The sequence below is a fragment of the Aethalodelphis obliquidens genome, unplaced genomic scaffold, assembly GCF_003676395.1.
Source record: "Aethalodelphis obliquidens isolate GAN/ISIS:26980383/991018 unplaced genomic scaffold, ASM367639v1 scaffold75, whole genome shotgun sequence".
Lineage (NCBI taxonomy): Eukaryota > Metazoa > Chordata > Mammalia > Artiodactyla > Delphinidae > Aethalodelphis > Aethalodelphis obliquidens.
Genome location: NW_020838019.1, coordinates 4,628,889 through 4,649,367, shown reverse-complemented (window position 1 = coordinate 4,649,367; position 20,479 = coordinate 4,628,889).

Here is a 20,479-nt window from a genome sequence, read left to right as displayed (position 1 = left end):
CTGGTACAAACACATCCCACTATCATAAGACTTTTTTTATGAAAACATTCAACTGAAAATGTTTTTCTTCCTTTGCACGTGTGTGAGTGTCTACTGTGTCTTTGTTGTTATTGGTGGTGGTGTTTCTTCTCCAGCTTCTTGAGTTGAATGTTCAGTTCATATATTTTTAATCTTATGCTTTGATAAATCCATTTAAGGCTATAAATTGTTCTCTGAGTACTATTTTAGCTACATCCCAAGGCCACATCTGGTACATGGTACCATTAATTTCTGAATAGTTTATTATTTCAGTTTTGACTTTGTAATCCAAGAGTTTATTTGGAAAGGTGTTTTTAAATTTCTAAGAGAAAAAAATTTGCAGCATATTTTCTAGAAACATTATCTCAGTAAATTCTAGGACTAACTACATTTCCTTAATTGTCCTTTTCAAGTCAATTTCATAGCTCTTAAAATTCGAAGATCCAGTAAGATTCCATTGGCATTCTTCCAACCCTATCAGGTAGAGCTGGTGTCATTGACATAGAAGATGAATGAAAACCACAGGGGTTAGGTGGCTCTTCCAAAGCCACAAAGCTGAGAAAGGACACACTTTAAGGCCTCTTGACTCCTAGTGGACTGCTCGTTCCTGCCACATTCAGTCCTTGTTCTTGAAAAAGTTTACTTTCTCAACAATATTTATTGAATGTTGAGCATATGTTAGGTAATATCCTAGGCACTGGGAGTGTAGCAATGAATAATATAGGCTGAAATCTCGGCCCTCCTGGGCCTTTGTATGGGGTGCTTACTTTCAGGATGGGGCCAAATGTGTGAAAACAGGACCTGGAAATAGCAGAGGACCATGAAGTGCAGAGAAACAGGAAATCAGCAAGTCCTTGTCATAAGAGCCAACAATGCCCTGTCTCCTGGAATCTCAGTAACTCTTTAGAGTTACCTTGACCTACCCCCTGGAGTAGGTCAGTGATAGAGCTCCTTGCACAACTTCTCTCCAGAGTCACCCTTAAATACTCTCCCAAGACATGGTCTTCTTCCGCCCACCAGGCATCTGCTGGACCCCTACCACACTAAGCACTTGTACCCAGGATCTCTTTTCATGTAAACCTGACATTTCTGCCCCTTTTATAAAATTCACCCAAAGTCAGCAACCAATCCAAAGTCTGTATCTGACTCTAAGAGCAGTGCTCGTTCCAGGACCCCAAGGGTTTGGTTTCTTTGTTTTCTCCTCAGGATGAGCCAGGGAAGAATTTATGGGTTGTTGGTTGGTCTATTGTCTTGTTCTCTAGATGTACAAATCTTGTTCTCTCAGCCTTGTTGCCATCATCACCTTCATCATCTCCTCCTCAACGGGATAATCATCTTCATTGCTATCATCTCATGAGCAGCCAGGGACTGTTCTAAGCACTTTAGATCCATTGCACCCTTTAATCAGAATAGTTGCTAAAAGCAGGGACTCTGGAATGGAGCTCCTGGCTCCCATGCTGGCACTGTTTTTTACCAGCTGGGTAAGGGTGGCACTGGGCTTAGTCTCTTCCCTGGTATTGCACAGGAAGTAAATGGCAGTCTGGTCTGTTAGGCCACAAAACTCATGTTATCTTGCCTCCCAGAGGCTGGTTATAGCCTTCAAGCAGAGCCCTTGAGAAAAGAATTCTAACATCCTCAAGGGAACACAGGGTTCTGTTACTCTGCAGACCCATGGATGACATTGAAGGCACTTGAAAAGTGCACAGTTGTATTGGGAGCACATCTGGCATCTACAGGTGAAGAGGAAGAAATTAGACATATGGACCCTTTGGGATTGCAGGTGGACCTTGGGGGAGGTGGGCAGAGGCCAAGTTTTCTGGACATGCAGAGCATTCCTGACTGAAAGTCAGATGACTTAGGGAGGGTTCCCTCAAAGCCTAGCCTGAGACGGGGATCTGATTGCATGGGCTCTGTTGAGAGAGTGCTTGGAGGAGGGGAAAGAAGCTGAAGAGAGAAAGGAAAGGAGCTGAGCAAGGTTGTGGTCTGGAGCTGGGTCTAAGCATAGCCCGTGGAGGTGAGGACTCTAAATGGTTAACTCTCTCTTGGGGCTATCTGCCCCTGAGAGGGCCAGCTGTCCACTGACCACGAGCTGCTCAGGGAAGGTTGGGTGTAACTCTCCAGGGAAGGTGGCAGCTCTGAGCCATTGGCAGCCAAAACTCTCAGTAGCTGGGGAGGGGCTGCCCTGACCCAGAAATGGGGATCTGGACCAGAACCCCACATCACCCCCCATGCAGAGCTGAGGTGTGCGTTACTGAAGTACTCTCTGTGGCAGTACTTTATCACTAATGTTAGAATTGCTGGCTTACAGTGATAATAAAAGGAGACCACTTTTAATTGGTGTTCGTTTTAAAATTCTCTGTAGTCAATGCACCCCCTGGTTGCACCCACCCCAGTCTTGGTCTACCCCTGCACACCCGGGCTTCCTGAGCAGAGAGGAAGCCAGGGGGTCCTTTGCAGAAATGGCCGGGAGGTGGCCCATGGTGCTCCATGATGTTCAGGACTCTGTTTTTTCCACCACTCGCAAATCTGCTCCCCCGGATACCCACAAGGGTGGTTTGAGGTCTTGTCCTCAAAGAAGGTGTCCACCATCCTCACCTCCAACCTCTCCTTCAATAAGAGAACAGAATTTCTATCCACAGGAAGAATAATTCAAATCACACCCAATCTGACCATGCCTCACTCTTACTTATGGAAGTCATGAAATCCAAAACTCTAATTCGAAAACATACAGGTACCCCTATGTTCATAGCAACACAATTCACAATAGCCAAGACATGGAAACCACCTAAATGCCCAACAATATTTATTGAATGTTGAACATTGACAGATGAATGGATAAAGAAGATATGGTATATATATAGAATGGAATATTACAGCTGTTAAAAAGAATGAAATAATGCCACTTGCAGCATCATGGATGGACCTAGAGATTATCATACTAAGCAAAGTAAGCCAGAAAGAGAAAGACAAATACCGTATGATATCACTTATATGTGGAATCTAAAATACGACACAAATGAACTGAACTACCAAAGAGAAACAGACTCACAGACATAGAGAACAGACTTGTGGTTGCCAAGAGGGGCTGGGAGGAGGGAAGGATTGAGAGTTTGGGCTTAGTAGATACAAACTATTATATACAGAATGGATATACCACAAGGTCCTACTGGATAGCGCAGGGAAGTAAATTCAATATCCTGTGATAAACCATAATGGAAAAGAATATATATATACATATATATGTTTAACTGAGTCACTTTGCTGTACAGCAGAAATTAATGCAACGTTGTAAATCAACTGTACTTCAAAAAAAAAAAAGTCATGAAATCAAATAGCCCCATTTCTGACCTCTAAGAAATGGGGCTTGAGAGGGTGACATTCTGATGTCAGCATTCAGTGAGTTCAAAAACAGTGTCCACATGGCTGAAGGACGATCTGGATCAGAAGACACACACACCTGAAAGGTATATTCTTACAAACATCAACCTCGGACGGACGATCCCTTCCTCTCAGGACGGAAAATTCTGACATCCCCGTGGTGGTGTCGCTTCCTCTGTGGACGCATCTCAGACTAACTCAGTGCCAAGTCAAACTGCGGCTGCCTTGATTAAAAAGAGGGTTCCTAGGAAGGGAGAGGGATGAGGGCTGCCTTCCACACTGTGCCAATGAGCCCCACTTCAACACAGACATTCATTCAGAGACAATGGGATACCGGAAAGTCGTTCCTGTGTGGCAGAGGGAGCTCAGAGTCTTGACAGAGCAGGAATCAGATAAAGGAACGCAGAAACAATATGTTTGAAAGGCCAGTGGAGCTTTATGGAAACATACTTTATGAAATGGCATGAGACTCCCCTTTTATACAAAAGCTGTATCTGTAGCAAACTACTGGTCTCTTATACACTGTCCAGAAGAAATTATAATCTGAAAGGAAAAGCATCTAATATTTTAGTTTTCCTGCCCCACCCAACATTGACACAAAAGACATCCTCATCACACAAGCTCCATAATTCTACTTGAACTTGGACCCTCTTATCATGCAAGCTTACCTAGTGTTCCAAAAATGAGGGTCTGGAAGAGAAAACTGCATCATTTCTTACAAAAATGGCTTACAAAAATGATTTTTTTTAATCAACCAGTACAAGTCATCTCTTAATGTTGGTGTGTTATTTCCTGAAATTGTATATAATGGGTTTAGAAAAGTTTGGGGGGAAAAAAAGAGTTTTGAAGTTTACTAAATGCCCACCATCTCCATAACCACTCAAATCAGACTATTTTTTGTAATTCCTTTAAATTAAATATCTTTGATAATAAATCCAAATTAGAGGACAATAAATTATAACTTCTCGTCTGACCAGTGACTAATTACATATATTATAATGAACTTCAGTTTCCAACAGAAGGTATTTATCTCAATAATCAGCCCATATACATTAGCGTATCTTAAAGGGATTTGTAAAACAGCCTTTACCATTTGAAGAGCCAGCTAAGCTTCCTCCCCTGGTCTATGAAAGGGTGCAGAATCAGAGGAGATAGAATTACTTTAAAAAGAAGTTTGGACTAAATATAAGTTGAGAAACTCAGATTATAGGCATAAAATCCTGACTTAAAAATATTTACCCTAAAAACACCCTCTGACCATCACTAAAGAGCCTTCAGGTTCTAAAAATCTACAATTTCCACAAACCTGTTCAAAAGATCTTTAACCCGGCTAGGCTCTTGTGAGTGCAGCCTTCAACATTTTGGGTTAAGGCTTGAACTTTACTGAAAAAAGACTGTCCGATTTTTCAGGAAGCCTCTGATCATTCTCTATAAAAATCAACAAGAAGAACCCACTTTGGTGGTGGCAGGATGGATACCGCTGATTTCAGTCCTATGTCAGCTCTTCCATTCATTTTAGAAACTTAATTACTTCCCTGGCCTATAGTCGACTGAGACCTTGGGATTATAAATAAGGCCAGGAGAGCCTGCACTGGTTTTCTGAAGCCCAGTGGTCTGACGGCTTTTTTGTAAGTTTCAAAGTTTTGCATTCTGGAGTTGCTATGGAGTTCAGGGGTGCAGTCTAAAAGCTCAGGAAAAGGTCCCCGTGGCGCTCCCCCTCCCTGCCTGCAGCTTGTGTTCCTTAGAGACGATGCAAACCTCCTCTTAGGGCTTTTTCTCTGATGCTCGGGAGTCTCTGGGGTGAGCAGTTAAGCCTTTTGATACAGCTGGTAATCCCAGCTCTGGCCATTATCACTGCATTTTCCAACTATCCCTGGGTAATTGTCCAAGGGACTTAGACAAGTCGGACCAGCCAAAGGCACCATGAAGGTCAAACCACAATAGAGCATGCCCTGATTTTATCCAGGAGATTGATGCTCAAATCACCTTGATTTCGATTTGGCACCGGGTTATAAAACGCACTTGCAATCACCGATAACACGTAAGCTCAGGCCCAAGAGTGGAACACTGTATTTTATACCCTCTGTGGAGTTTTCCCTAATGCAACCATAAATCAGCCCACAAAGCAGGGCGTTTGGTCCATGCTTATAGACACAACAGCCAGAAACCCTGTGCGCATGGGGAGGGAGACATCTTGGGAACTTGGGAAGGGCTTGGACCCTTTAGCTTATGTCAGGGCCACCCAGGTGTGAACTTCAAGGGGGGACAGAGCACAGTGGGGGCTTTAGGGGAAGCCACACAGGATCACCCAGTGAGAAGTATATGCACGTGTCCCCAGGTGCACAAACAGATTTCTGAGCGCTTGAGCAGAGATTCAAAATCTTGACATGGGAGAAAGAAATACGAAATAGAAAGCAAAGTCTTGCTAACATAAACGTGTGTAACAAAGAGGGAGAGAAAATAAGCAATCCAATCAGAAAACCACCGTTTGCAACGCTTTTGGCAGTAGCTACAGTATCCTTCCTACAGTGTCTTTCCCGCCTGCCTCCATGAAAGGCTGACATCAAATTCATATTTTTTTAAAAGAAAGCAAGGCCTTTAAATACTTAAAAACTCACAGCAGCAGTCAGCATAGTTTATATAACCATTTCATGAAGTGCCCGGAGTGGGAGGTTTTACTAGTCTTGGGATGTTGAATTCAGTATCAGAAAAAGAAAGAAGCAGCTGGAACCTCCAGGCCCATCATCCCCTTGGCATGGTGGCCTCTGGCTGAAGTTCAGCCCCCAATTCTGCTTATGGAAACTGCTCTGCTCCCCCAGTCTTCCATCCCTCCCTAATCTCCCCCCACCATCAAACCACTTGTGGGAGTCCAAGCCAGCAGGCGGCTGGCCCTGCTTGGTAGCAGGGCAACAGGAATGGGGTGGGAAGCAGGGGGAGGTAGGGCATGGTGGGGCAGAGTCCAACATGCTTGGTTGGGAGCTACAGAGGAAGAAAAGACAAACTCTAGGTCAGAAAAAAGAGAGAGAGAGTAATTACTTACATTATTTTTTCCCAACATTTTTATTCTTCCAGCGCTTCCAAACTTCTCCACACACCTAAAGCAAGTAAGAAAACAACTAATGAAAATGATTCCTCTGCTTGGGGTGACACAGATCACCCGTTCTCCCCCAAATAAAACAGAAATCAACAGGCTGAATTTGTGGAAAATTTTACGCTACCTCATGCAACTGGAGTTTCCTTCTGCTTAAAGAAAATCTGCTTCAAATCCTTCACATGTTTTAAGCCTTTTGTAAAGTCTCACATTCGTAGTTCTGAATGTCTTTTAAGAGTGAGCACGATTTAGGCTTGAAGTTGAAGAAACTGGAGAAACCCATCCCTGGTTGTAAGTAAACTTACTTTTAAGTAACCCAATAGGGTAGTGTTTCCCGAGCAAAAAGACTGTTTCTTTCATTTTTTTTCTTCTGGCGAATTTAGTATTTTTTTTTAATGGAAGTATAGTTGATTTACGATATCATGTTAGTTTCAGGTGTACAGTGCAGTGATTCAGTTATAAATATATATTCCTTTTCAGATTCTTTTCCCTTGTAAGTTATTACAAAATATTGAGTATAGTTCTCTGTGCTATGCAGTAGGTCCTTGTTGGTTATCTATTTTATATGTAGTAGTTTGTATGCGTTAATCCAACCTCCTAATTATACTAAGATAATCATACTAAGTGAAGGAAGCCAGACAGAGAAAGACAAATATCATATGATATCACTTATACGTGGAATCCTAAAAAACGATACAAATGAACTTATTTCCAAAACAGAAAGAGATGCACAGACATAGAAAACAAAGGGGAAAGGGGTTTGGGGGGAGGGATAAATTAGGAAGCGTGTTTCCTAACAGACTATCATTCTATGTTTTCCTTTTTCCTTTCATTAAAGTAGAAAACACACACACACACACCACGTTTTTAAAAAAGAATTTTTAAACCATGCTTTCTCTGTGATATCTTATCAAATAAGAGAGTAAGTTACCAAATGAAAAATTGCACTGAGTTTTAAAAGGGAAAAATCCTACCAATTCTCAAAGCTCAGAATCTTGAAGGTAATTTATGTTTCTGGTATCTGGCTTCATTGTATACATATTAAACTCTCCAACAGTTGTATACAGTGTAAACCGACACAAAACAAAATGAAAAGATAAGAATAAAAGGAAACTCCCTGCTGCACTTTGCCCCAGGTCACTGTGTCAATTTGAAATAACAGAATGGAAAGAAACAAAGTAGAAATCACATTCTCCTTCCCAAAAGGCGGAGGCTGTGCTGGGTGATTAGAGAGAGAAACCCAGACCCCTGGCTGTGCAGGTGCCCATCACCCCCCTGCACAAGGTGAAAGGTCTGTGCGCATGTGCAGAACGGGCCACCCCAAACCCAGGAACAATCTTCTCACCGAGGGTCCCCTGGCCAAGTGGACACACATGGGGCTCTTCCTTCTGCTTCCAGGCCAGAGAGACCTTTCTGGATGGTGCCCCCCAGATTGAAAAGAGAATTCGGAGGAGCCCTATGCTGCTTCCTCCTGGGAGTCTAGACAGCTACACGATTCCCCAGCCGAGGGCCAGGAGGCTGACCTGCTTATAAAAGGTGTCACCGAGACCTGGAGGGGCTGTGTGCATCCTCGAGGCAGTGGGAGGTAGGAAGGTGGGAGGTGGGAAGGAGGCAGGGGCTTGTGTGGGACCATCCTGGAGACCCAATGCAGGCTGGGTTTTAACTCTGTGTCCTTCATTTTCTCATCAACTTCTCTGGGTGGTTGGGGGACCTGATCTAAACTCACCTGTCCCTGCTATGGTGAGCTGTGAGGCCTTGTGTGTTAACCTCTCCGGGCCTCAGTTTCCTCTCCGGGAAAGGCGGTGATGTCCCTGGGCTTCAGGGCCGGCCTGGGCATCCACTAAACTCGGCCCCCTGCAAGTTCTGTGACAGGGAGGCGAGACCTCTGGCCAGCATCTCTACACACAAATGAGGGAAAAAATAGTTCCTATTGGTGCCATTGAGACGAGGCGGCTGACTGAGATAATGCTTGTAAAATACTTAGGCTGGTGCCAGGCCCACAATAAAGCCCAAAGTAAAACAAGTGTGTTTGCTTAAAAAAAATTATCCTTAAAACAGGAGGCGGGGAGGAACTCAGCCAATCTGAGTGTCACAAAAGCATGCCTCCCATGAGACACACTAATACATTCAGAAGGCACACCAAGCCCGAATGAGCTCGATTCATGCCAGCTGTGCGCTCGTAAAGGTTACCAGGTTACCACATCAAAAGGGGCCAGGAAGGGCCTCCCTGGTGGCGCAGTGGTTGAGAGTCCGCCTGCCGATGCAGCGGACGCGGGTTCGTGCCCCGGTCCGGGAAGATCCCACATGCCGCGGAGCGGCTGGGCCCGTGAGCCATGGCCGCTGAGTCTGCGCGTACGGAGCCTGTGCTCCGCAACGGGAGAGGCCACAACAGTGAGAGGCCCGCGTACCGCAAAAAAAAAAAAAAAAAAAAAAAAAGGGGGGGGGCAGGAAAATGCACGCAGAATTTTTAGTCATCCTTTCTGGGGGTTGAGACCTCAAAGTGTTGGGGATCAGAAAAGGCAACTTTTCAAGAGGGCTTTACAAGATATCAGGCAATATGGCAGAGCTCACCAGCAGCCAGGGAGTACGCGAGGCTCGCCATGAACTCCTGGTGACAGACAACATCACACGTCGGTTCCAAAAGTGCTGGATCACAAAGCGTGTCGGGTGGTGAGCCAGGGAGGTGGTGGTGAACTCGGGGATGATGAAGACCTTGGGTGGTGAGCCAGGAAGGTAGCGGTGAATTCGGGGATGATGAAGACCCTGGTGATGTGGAACTAGTGTTTCTAACACAATATATTGCTGTCCATATTGGCTTCATAGCTCAGGCTAACCAAATGAACGGACTGGATCTTGTAAGCGGACAGTGGGACGCTGGAAAATTTTACCTTTGCATCAAAGAGTTAATCCAGTATTCTTTACAGATATTATATTTATATATTCTTAGTAGTGATGCAAAGGTCTGATGGGGATGAGAACTTGGGGGATTTAAAGAGCTGAGGGGGGGCCCCCGTGCATGTCACGTACCTCTGGTTCTGCCTTCTAGCGTTTGCTTCCTCGGGCGCATGCTTTTTCTGCATCTCTCAGGATGTGCGTGCGTGTGTGTGTGTGTGTGTGTGTGTGCGCGCGCGCGCGCTCTCCTCTCTGGCATCCTCCCGCCCCCTCCCCTGTCTCTGTCCGCAGGACACCGCACCCCCACAGACGACGTTCCTGGTAATTATAGTTTATTGATTCTCCTGGTGTCTGCTGCCCCTGGCACTGTGTTCTTCATCTTAGTTGGGGCACCATCTCGTCATCCATCACAGCCTGCATTTCTTGGGAGGTAAAGTGCTGCGGGTTCCAATCCAGAGAGAGAGCTGCTGCCTAGACCAAGGCCAGGGAGCCTCTCACAGGAGGGCTTCGCCCCTCCCCCAGCTCCCTCCCCCTCCCCTCGGCTAAGGCCCTGGGGGCTTAGTCAGGAGGGCAGCTGAAATCATCAGGAGAGCAGTAAACGTGTATTGACACTTACCACAGGCCAGGCACGCTGTAAGTGCTGTTCACAGGCCGTCTCCACATCCTTCTTCTCTTCACTACAAAGGAGGCTCAGAGAGGTGCAGGGCTCACCTGAAGTCACACAGCTGCTAAGCGTCACAGCTGGGATCTGCGCCCTGAGCCTGCACACACAGATCCCCAGCTAGCTCCTAAAAGGCGTAGGACCAATGAGGGGGGTGAAGCAGATGGTGTGAGCTGAAGGGAAAATGCCGCAAGATGCTGGTCAAAAAAAAAAAAAAAAAGTCCCCTGAGACTCGCATGACTGACAGATTCCCCACCCATTGCCACCCAGAAGGAGAGGGTCCCCAGCCAGCTCGAGCTGGTGCCCCAGCTGCTGTCGGAGACGACCTGGCTCCCAGGCTGTTTACTTCTCAGCCATAAACAGGAAGGCCATAAAAGGGGCCCCTTTGGGTCAACCACTCAGGGGTTTCTCTCTCCTCCTCTTCCTTTTCCTCCTCCCCCAGAACGTGTCCCCAGGCAGAGGGAGTGTTTCCTTTAGAAGGCTGCTACCTCCCAAGTGCTTTGTCCCTTTGCTTCGCCTGTCTCCCCTGGGCTGGAAATTCCCACTGTGAAAGTCTGTGCTTGGTGAATAGGGGTAGTCCTGGAACCCACCCCTGAGAGCCCCAGGACACGAGGTGACAGTGACAGATATGCGAGGACACCCCCCCCCAGTCTCCACTGCACCACCTACTTGTTGAAACTAATGGATAAGTAGAAATGACACATTTCCTGAAGAGAGAAAACTGCCGTTCTAAAAGAAAACTGGGGAGAAAGCCTAGGATATTGAGAGGTGAGGAGAAAAGCCACGAAGGAAAAACTAGCCAGCATGTTTCAAAGAACATTCTCTGTCCCATTCTTTCCCAAGAGATTCTGGGAAAAGAAGAAGGGATTCCACAGCCAAGCAGGTTGCCATGTTGCCCTCTCGGCAGTGCACGGCGCTCGTGGTTTATTAAAGTTCTGAGAAATCGCGCAAAGGGCCTCGTTTCATTGTGTGACTCGGTTTTCCAAACACCTTGGCCTCCAAGCTTCTATTTCCACTGATGGTCCGTTTATTCTTACGGCATGTCACGTTCCCCTCTGTGCTTTGGGAACCTGCTGGTTAATGCGTGAGGTCAGATGTTCTGGAAGCATACTAGTCTCATCTGACCTTGACTTTTCTTGTCAGAGCCTTAGTGTTAAGAGTCACGTGGACATGACCTTCCTTCTTAACTGCTCATTGTTTCATTCCACAAGAACGTGCTGAGTCTCACAGACAAACAGCGGAAAAAGAGACAAGGCAGATGGAAATACCTTGGGCTCATCAGGGATTTATGAAGGACCTTTGAGTCCAAGCAGATCCCCTGTTTCCAGGAAGCCCCTTCTCTCTTTGACTCAATGACCCTTGGCCATATCCTGCTCAATCCCACAGGCTCACGGTAACAGTCAAGCTCCCAGGTATGCATCACACAGACGGATGAGTGTTTCCTCGAGGGGTATTTGTGTGTGAGGCTGGCAGTCTCATAGGAAAATTTGAATAACCCTAACAAAACATTTTCTACGTTTTTGAGTCCTTGAAAGTGTATGTGACTCTCTTTCCTTCCAGGAACAAACCCGAGCCCAGTCATCTCACTGCCTGAGACCTCTCCTCTCTGGACACGGGCATCTGCCTGCAACCCCTCCTGCCCAGTCCTACCAGCCCTCGAAGGCTTTCTCAGACCACTGTATCTGTCCCCGCCCCCTTTCTCTGTCCTTCTCTGTCTAACTCCGTCACTTCACACATACCTGTTCCTGGCTTGAATTTTCAGCTGCTTTCTGGTTTTTTGTTTGTTTGTTTTTGAGTGAGAAGTTGGAGGGTGTAAGGTCTCAAAGCGGTGAACCAAATCAGGCTCACTGATGTGCTGGTCTTGCCGTGCTCAGAAAAAGAAAATGACTCCAATCAACCGCCTAAGTATAATAATCAGGATTTCACATTAAAACTCTGGATTTACAGCCTCTCTTTTAAAAAAATCAGAAGATCTGGCAACAATTGGTTCACATTCCTCTTTTACAACCGTCAGCCGGAGCTGGGTAGCAGCCTGTGGATGGGACAAATATCTTCAGTTTACGAAAGGTCCCACCCTTGCCTGGTGTCACTGGGAAACGGAGCCATTGACCCCGGTCCACCGCCCGGCTAGCTGTATGACCTTGCGCAAGTGACAAAACCTTCCTGTGCCACGATTTGTCATCTGGAAAATGGGAACAACAATAGACCCCTACCTATATCAGTGAGGTTAAGCTAGGAATGCTGTGGTTAAAAAAAAAATCTCCAAAATCTTCGGGAATTAATTTAACAAATTCTTATTTCTCACTCCTGCTCTGTGTTTACTGTGGATTGACACAGGGCAGGGGGAGGGGAGGGGATGCTCTAATCACTGTAAGGATGTAATGACTCAGAGTCCCAGGGCAAAGGAGGGTCCATCTTGGCACACACCCCCATCTTCTGTTCAGGGACCGTGAACATCAGGGCTGGGGAGGAAAGTGGAGAATCACACACTGACTCTCAAAACTTCCTCTTGGAAGTGACACACATGAAGTTTATTCACAGCCTATGGACTGATGCAAGTCACGTGGCCTGGCTAACTTCGTGGGGGTAGGAACATACAACCCTAACCTTTGCTGAGGAGGAAGAGGGAACTCGAGGCTGACTTACCGTCATGCTTCTGAGCCCTTCTCTTGTGTGCCTTCCAGGACACTGTACCTAATTTTATATTGGTAACTTTGTATTCCTGTTTTTGAAGAAGGCCCCCAAATCATATGAGCTTCAGGCCCTGCAAAACCTGGACCCACCTCTGGCCAGAAACTTCCCCAAGACCTCATGGGCTTGTGGTTGAGATGAAGTGAGTGACCTCAGGGCACTTTCAAGACAGTGTCCAGCAGTGGGTCTGCACTCAGTCAGGGTTGGACTCTATTATTATTAGGACAAAAGTAAACACGCAGTTCTGACTCATGCTGGACACAAAACACACACACACACACACACACACACACACACACACACACACAATACATTTGCTTGGTAAGGAACTCTGATTCATCAGGAAAGATCATTAACCAACATGGGGAATTGCCGTCATACGATGGCCAAGTATTGTGTGTGAGTGTGTGTGTGTGTGTGTGTGTGAGTGTGTGTGTGTGGTTTGTGTGTTGGGGGGATCCTTGAATGGTAAGTCAGCCCACCTGTGGTCTTGAAGGAATCTTGTCCCTTTCCCGGACCTCAGGCTCCCCTTGTATCCATGGAGGTGGTGCTGGATGACTTGTCTGCTGCATGATGCTAAGGTAGGGGCTGCAGAGGGGGTGGTGACAGCACAGGGAGGAATGCTACTTGTGGCAGAGAAAGCAGATTACTTATGGCAGCAGTCCCACCTCTGCAAACCACCCATCTGGGAGGTCAGCCCATAGACATTGTTCCTCTCGGTATTATAAGCCTGTGTGTCTTGCTCTCAGTCTTCCAAATAAAGCACCCCTGCCATCCACTTCCAGCAGCCTCCAGGCACCCTGCTCCCACACACTGTCACTGGCTCACAGCTATGAGTCCATTTTCTAACAAGCTTTTCTGGTCAGAGACAAGGGATGAAAGCAAGGACCTTTCTGACGAAGCAGTCAAACCCTTTGCCGGATGTGTCCTCTGAATTATTTTTTTCCTCCTCCTTTGCAAGTTCCCGCCTGCAATGTCTCCCAATGCTCACGTTTTTTCCTATTTGAAAGCAGGAGGAAGTAAAGGAACTCCCCCCCCACCCCAAGTCCCAAATAACAGCCCCCGTCAAGTCGCCTTGCATGCATTTACTGGCTGAGTGTCTCGGGCCAATTCCCTCCATCTCCCTGAGTCTACTTCCTTGCCTGTAAAAATGGAGACACCTGCCCTGCCCTGTCCGAGCATCGCTGGCAGGACCTGATTAGACAGAACTTTATAAATGTAACGGGGTAGGGAAGAGTGAACACAGTTCATTCTGCTTTGATTTCTCTGAATCAGCATGTATTCGTTTTTTATTGCTGAACAATGAATGAATTACCACAAACTTAGCGGCTGAAAACAAGACCCGTTTATTGTCTCACAGTTCCTTGGGGCAGGCTCACCTCGATCTTGACTCTCCATGCCAAAATCAAGGCCAAAATCCAGCCGTCGGCCAAGCTGGACTCTTGTCCGGGGAGAGGGGGCTCTGGAAGAATCTGCTTCCAGGGTCCCTCATCTTGTTTGCTCAGTCCCCGTCCTCGTGGCTGCAGGTCTGATGCCCCAACATCTCTGCTGGCTGTCAGCTGGGCATCACGCCCAGCTTCTCCAGGCCTTTCACTTCCCTTCCCACGTGGTTCTCTTTACCTTCAAAACCAGGGGGCGATGGGACTTCAAACCATCTCGCTCTTTCAATCCAGAGCTCAACTGATTAGGTCAGGCTCACGCAGATCATGTCCCTGTCGTAAGGTCAATGTATTTAGGACCTTATTTCCGTCTGCAAAAGCCCTTCACAGCAGTAACTGCATTAGGGGTTGATTGGATAACCAGAAGAAGAGGATCTTGGGAAGAGGGGAGCATTTTTAGAATTCTTCCCACCACACAGTGATTCTGCAACTGGATTTCACAAGAGTAAGATGATACTAACCATTCTGTGAAGGAACGAATGCATAGCCAACTAATTTGGGGAAACACTGGGTTGAGCAGAGTGAAACCAGTTTTGTTGGCTGGATTTTCACTTCAGGACATAGTACGTTTTCCTGCTCTGATACCTGATATTCCTCATAACCCAGTTTGGGATACAATTATCTGATTTTAGTAATTAATTTTAGCTTTCTGGATAGCCAAGGACCAGGGTGATATATAGGGAATTCCTTATATCTTTATTCATCAATTTTTAGAGACTTGTGACCTCACAATTCTCAGTTGACTCATTGCCTCTCGGTGTCCTTCAAGGCATCATCTAGAATGACTGGTTACCAGAAGGGGTTAATTATCTGTGGTCCTCTAAGGGGTCTCCACCCCCCTTCCTCCGAGGGAGGGTCCATGGTGTTATGCCTCACTGGCCCTAAGAGGGCTGCAGTGTCCGTAGTCTGATGGCACCCACTGCCTCAGAGGCGTCCTCCTGCCCCAGAACTCAGTTTGCTTTAGGTTAAGTCTGAAAGTCTAAAGTGAGAGATGCTCCTACAAAGCCCAGAGGGAAGGGATGGTGCATGTAGCTGAAACTGCACACCAAAGCAGAGAGGACTGCCTTTTCTTGGAGGGTCAATGCCCCTAGCGAGCAGCTCCATCCCCTGCTGCCCCTTCTCCCCTCCCTGGCGCGGGCCTGACACCAGCCACCGTCTCAGGGCTGCAGCTTAGGCCAGACCTGTGGCCACCCATGACTTAACCCTGTACGTTCAGGTTAGGAACTTAGGTGCAAGTTTTACCTTATCTCACCGACGTTGACTCCCAAATAAAGTTTGTTTTCAGTCCTTCATCTGGGACTCTACGCTTCATTTCAACTTGTGGTTTATTTTCCCTCTAAGGATCCACCCCGCCATCTTTTGGGTAAAGAGCAAGTATGCTCTGGGCACTCTAATAAACTGCAACTTCAGATGGAAGGTCACTCTTGCTGGAGGCATGCGATTAAACATTTTAATAGTGAAGCAAACTTATCAACAGACTCACGGAAAAAAAAAAAAAGTGATTTTGTTCTCTCAGCTTGTGTTTCAGAGTATTTTACTACTGGGGTCAAATGTCTGTCAAAGATTTTCGAAGCCCAAATTTGACTTTGAACAACCTCAAGGGTTCCTGTAATGCACACTGCGTAATGCACCCTGCGTAGGGCCCTATAAGCAGCCCAGGATTTTGCCTGCATATGTCTCACTATCCAGTTCAATATCACCATGGCGCCTAAAAGGTTTTTAATACAGATATTAAATATATCCATATCATCACTTCACTGAGAGCCTGGGCTGTGTTTTTTCCTCTGGGGTCTTCCGAGCTATTTGCTGCTGACATACACTATTAAAAATAAACCTACCCTGAGGAACTAGTCGTTTTACACGGTATTAGGACTAATGTTATCGTTTAAGTAGCTCCGGAGATTTGCCAACTACAGAGGTGCCAGATAGCGATGGAAACATGATCACGTGAGATAATCGTCTGCACGGAAATGACTTTCATCATCTGTAATATGTCGTTTAGATGCTTATTTAAGACTTACACTATTGAACAAATATTGATGCCTTCAACAGAATAAAAAGCCTCAGTGCCATGGTGAGATAAAGGATCAGATTCACTTCCGGGGCTTGGGACTGGACTGGGTCTGAAATATCCCCGGCATCTGTGTAGTGATTAGGGAAGAAGGGTGGAGGGGAAAGAAGCTCCACTTCAATTTCCCTACCTTCCCTGTAGGAATCTGCAGGCACTGGTAAGTACAAGTTTAAGAAATCTGCACAACGACCTTAAAAAGGAGGTAATATTTTTATCCCCATTTTACAGATGAGGAAAACTGAGGTTCAGCAAATTTTCTTAAACTGAAGTTCAAAGAAGGTTTGAATCACTGTTAGGATATGGCAGAACCAAGATTTGAATGTGGTTCTGACTCCAAAGTCCATCTGCACTATACAAGTATTGTCCTCACTATTTGTAGAGGGACCAGGATTCTGACAGCTCGCTCTACTCCGCCCACAGGGCAGAGAAATTTATGATGCAATTCAGCATTTATTCATCCATCTATTCAGGCAACCAATAAATATTTCTTAAACATTTCTAATGCACTAGGCACTGTGTTAGGTGCAGAGCATATAGCAATGAAAACGGTCCCAATCCCAATGCAAAAGTCAGGTGTCCATATGCAGAGTCTCACAGTTCGGCAGAAATGGGATGCCCACATTGAATGCCTGAACAGCTTGGTAGAAGTCAGTGCCCATGTTGCCTGCCTGCACAGTTTTGAGTAATTTTGACAGACTGGATGGGAACAAAGTCCTCTTCAACTCATCTTCAACCCATAATATCAGGCTTGGAGCTCCCAAGAGATGCAGACACCACTACTCCATACACGTAACTAGCTTCTGTGGTTTACTCTTATACACCATGACATCCATCCACCGTCTATCTGACCCTCCTAACAGCCCAGGAAAGTAGGCAATAGTAGCCCATTTTACAGATGAGGAAACTGAGGTTCAGCGAGGTGAAGTGATTTATCCAAGACGGAGGGATATAGTGGAGTGAGGACCTGGGCCTGATCCTGATTCTCTCTCCTCCCCCCACTCCCTGCCCCCATGAACCCATTACAAAGGATAACATCATCTGAGAGCTTGCGGCTTGCCAGTCCCTTTCAGGTCGGTACTGTTATTATGCCCATTTTAGGGTGAGGAAACTGGGGAACAGAGAGGTAAGTCACTCGCCCAGGCTCACACCATCAGGAGGAAGCACACACACAACTCAAACCAGAGCCTTCTGACTCCTGACACCAAACTTCCAGGCCCTCCTAATGCAGTGGTTCCCTTTGAAAAAGGGAATTCGTTCTCAGTAATGATTTGCCAGGTCTGGTCATGATGCTACTACTGTGGGGACAGAACCCTTATTAAAGGCCAAACATTACAGAGGATCTCTCTTCTCATCCCTCTTTGCCTCCCTTGCCTCTCAGATGCTCAGATTCCCGCAGCCTCATCAGAGCTGGGGCTACTGAAAGAGCCTTTTCAAGAAAGTATGGGGATCAATTTGTATATGAAAAAGAAAAATAATTTGCATGAGGGGGTCCAGGCGGAGGGGAGAAAAGGGGATGAAGAGAGGACACCAGGCCTGGTTCTGGTGAGGGAGTGGTAGCGATGGGGTGGGCCTCAGGTTAAGCTGCAGAGCTGGTCCAGTGGGATTTGGCAACTCAATTCCTGTCTCATTGCTAGTCATTTTTACCTGAGGCATTAGCATATATATATGATATCTGTTATCCTAATTATATCTATTTTCCCAGGTACAGACAGACATACCCCAGAGTTGGGGGCCCATTAGCAGATCACACGGGCCTCTGCAGCTGTGTTTTGATTAGCAGGAAAGGTTCTCTGGCATCAGAGAACTGAAATCACCTTTTAGGGTGTGACAAGTGCAGCCGAGCGTCTCGCAAGTGAAAATCAGAGGTTTCTCTGAGGAAGGAGAACGACCACAAAGAATTAAAAGGAGAATAACCTTTAATGGTTTCAACTGCGAAAGCTCAGTCACGCTTAAGGCCTGCCATCCGTCAGGCAGTGTGGCACTGAGCTCTCCGCAGGCCTGGATTCGCCCCCAACCCAGCTAGGCTTCTGGGAGGAGGGGAAGGCCGTGGGAGCCCCCAGGGGGAGCCCAACCCACCATTTGTCCAGGCTGGGCTCCAGCGGGGGTGGGGGTGGGGGGGTGGGGTTGCGGGGGGGGGGGGGCGGGGAGGTGGGCGGCCTTGAAGGTGAAGAGGCCAAGGATGGTTGGAGGAGATCAGCCCCTGGCCTCAAATGACTGGTAAAGGATATGCAAATAATTATGCAAATCACCAAAGCCGTCTTTTAGACCCTGAGGCTCAGGATTCCTTTTAGAAGCCTTGTAGGTATTTTCTTGTTTGCTTGCTCCCACCGTGGACTTCTTGCCCACGCTCTGGCAGCTTCCTTGGGAGGGCTGTGTTTAATGCTACAAATGTGGCTTATGGGTCAATACCTTAGGTGTTAAGGGTGTGAATCCTTTGTAATAGATGGCATGTTCATGAGTTCTATCCTAGTTGACCCTTGACCACTCTCTAAAGGAGTTTGAGCAGGTTTTGTGACCCCAGTGGTACTGAGCCAAAAGGTATTACAATGGGCTTCCCTAAGGTCAAACAGCCAGGCTGTGCGTGAGCCCTGCCTTGAACCCAGACTTGCGTTTGATGCTATTCACTCTACACTTCCCTGATGAAAATCTTACACACCAGAATGGTGGAGGGACCGGTGAGGCAAGGGGCATCAGGAGAGGGGATTCTCCATCTTCTTGTGCCCCCTTCCGAAACAGTGGCGGGGTTTCTCACTGGAAAGGTCCAGGTTGGAGAAGGGAGCAGGACTTTGTGGATTGGAAATACTTCTCAGGTGATGACGATGCGTTCCCAAGTAGTCTGATTGAGAGTTACTCATTAATTCATTTTTTCCTTCAACAAATATTTATTGAGGACCTATTATATGCCAGGCATTGTTCTCCAGCTTCAGTCAGCTGGGGGTAGACGAGTATCAATTGTGCTAAGGGTGATGACGAAAGAAAACAGACCAGCTAAAGCCCAGTTAGACAGGACAGTCTCTCTGAGGAAGGGCATCTGAGGCAAGAACCTTCAGGGAGCTTGAGCCAGCCTTGCAGGAGCTGAGAGGGGAGGCTCCTAGCAGGGGAGTATAACACAGAGGTTTGGGAGCAGAAAGGCCAGAGTTTAAGAACCAGAAAGGAGGTGGGCCTGGCTGGGGCTGCGTAGGACACGGTTTTGGAAGAGCGGATGGTAGAGATGAGTTTGGAAAGGGAAGAAGGAAGGAACCCAGGGGAGGCCTCAGAGGTCTTTTCCAAAGGTAGTTTAAGCTTCCCCCAACTTGGTGGCTCACAAACAACACTTTTTAAAAAACAACAAAATCGATTAGAATAGTATAATATATACTATGCAGACATTCTCAAACTTTAGCATGTAACAGAATCACTTGGAAGGCTTGGTAAAGCAACCAGAACTTCCGATAGAGCCTGTGTCTGGGGCAGGGCCTGAGAATTTGCATTTCTAACAAGTTCCCAGGTGACGCTACTCCTGCTGATTCGGGACCACATTTAGGGAACTATTGTGTTAAGCCTGCGGCACCTACATTAAGGGCAAGTTTTGTTTCTTGACACTCTTGTTTCAGTAATATATGCATTTATGTGTACTAGAATCCTGACATAAAATGTGTTTTGTAAGAGTGGATCATGTTCAAAAAAGTTTGAAAGCCCCTGAATTAAAGACTTAGGACCTTTCTCTAGAAGAGAAATCATCATCCTTTCATGCTCTAAAGGCTCTGCTGGAAATCTTGTGACTTCCCTAGAAATGAATAAGCCCCCAAGTATATGAATGAAAACTGAAATCAAAGAAAATCCAGCTGGAATAGGAAATAAGATTCTCCTCGTTCATAGGTCCACCTTGACCTTCATCCTACCGAGCCTTCTAAAATATTGTGTCGCTCTTGGTCGAGAGCCCAGGATCGTGCTGCCCCTGTGTTCCCCGGCTCCTGGCTTCCGGGCTCAGCGGCACCCTGGCTGCTGTGGCCTTGCTCTCCTGCCCTGGTACCATCTCCATGGGGCTGCCATTCTCTGGAAGACCCAGCAGCATTCAGTCCTTAAGGTGCAAACCCACTCACCTGTGGTGTCCTGTGGCTCAGATGGTTTTCCACACACACCTGTCTAATGTCTTCCTCTGCACTGCAGCCCTGCTTCTCCTGTGAGCTGCACTGGGCTCCAGGTCCCCATGAGAAATTGAAGATGAGTCCCAACTTCTCACTCCCCGGTCAGTTCTG